Here is a 1,264-nt window from a genome sequence, read left to right as displayed (position 1 = left end):
TGGTCCCTGAGCCTGCCAGGAGCAATTTCTAAGCATAGAGCCAGGAATAATCCCTGAGCGGTGCCAGGTATAACCCCAAAACCAAAAAACAAACAAACAAACAAAAAACTCAGTAACTATATAATTAATAAACAAAATGAAGGCAGGAGCTTTTTATTTACTGAGTTTCAACTGAAATTACAGTAACAGTATCCTCTAAATTGCCAGTGTTGGGGCTCAGTATAATCAATGAAGAATTTTTCTCTTGGGTTGTTTCCACGTGCCAACCACAAGTCCAAAGAGGACTTTGAAAGGACATTTATTCATTAAAGATGAAAATGTAACCTGACAGAAAACTGTATATCTTTGCTCTGTGAGAAAAATATACAACATTTTACTCATCATACCATTGTTTTCATCCCCATCTTAGAGTATCAACCAAGCCAGGAAAATACATTAAATCAAATTCAAAAACATACTGTGTAGGATTTTAGTTAACATTTCAACTTACCTTTGGAATGCAATTAGAGGCAATAACATGGAGTCTCAATTTATCTCAATATAATGACTGCTGGCTTTTATTTATATATAAATAAAAGAACTATTAAAGAATGAAAGTAAGAGCTTTCTTCTTCCCAATTAATATTTATTAATTCTCCAGGGCTGAAATTACCTCAGACTTTTTCTTCAATTCTACAATCACAGCTGCAGTTTTTCCCCCATTACTATAGCAACCACGGGAATGCAAGCATTGTATTTCTTTCTCTGTCCAAAACATATAAAAAGGGCCAAAGTGTGCTCACTTCAGCAGCACATATAGTAAAATTGGAATGATACAGAGAAGATTAGCATGGCCCCTGTGCAAGGATGATACGCAAATTTGTGAAGAGTTCCATATTTTTAAAAAGAGAAAAAAAGGGAGGGCCAAAGTAGCAACAACCATTAAGAGACAAATAAATACTCTAGAAATGGTCATAATTAATAATTTACATTTATGAGTATTTTAAAAGCATATCTGACTTCAGAGTATTTAGGTCATTCAACAATGACAAAATACATATCCATTCAATGTTATTAAATCAAGATTCATTATTTTAATTTGTTACACTTTCCACTAAGAAGTCAAAATTTACCAGCTTTGTCTTTTTGTTTAAATAAATGACAGGGAAAAAAGCCTCCAGTAATGCTATAGAGAATTTCATAAATTATATAACAATATCTTATTTATACTTCAATGTGTATCTTTAATGTATCATAAGATATTCATTAAAATAATGAATTCAAC

At 32.0% G+C, this 1,264-nt stretch overlaps 1 non-coding gene across 1 annotated transcript; it reads left to right on the top strand.

Annotated features, from left to right (window-relative positions):
• Positions 1-774: 774 nt before the first annotated feature.
• Positions 775-881, top strand: LOC126026610 (U6 spliceosomal RNA). The gene has a single exon (XR_007501834.1). It is a non-coding gene; the product is annotated as a U6 spliceosomal RNA (small nuclear RNA).
• Positions 882-1,264: the final 383 nt, after the last annotated feature.

This window comes from Suncus etruscus, chromosome 13 (assembly GCF_024139225.1).
Source record: "Suncus etruscus isolate mSunEtr1 chromosome 13, mSunEtr1.pri.cur, whole genome shotgun sequence".
Taxonomy (NCBI): Eukaryota; Metazoa; Chordata; class Mammalia; order Eulipotyphla; family Soricidae; genus Suncus; species Suncus etruscus.
This window is presented reverse-complemented; position numbering and strand designations above follow the sequence as displayed.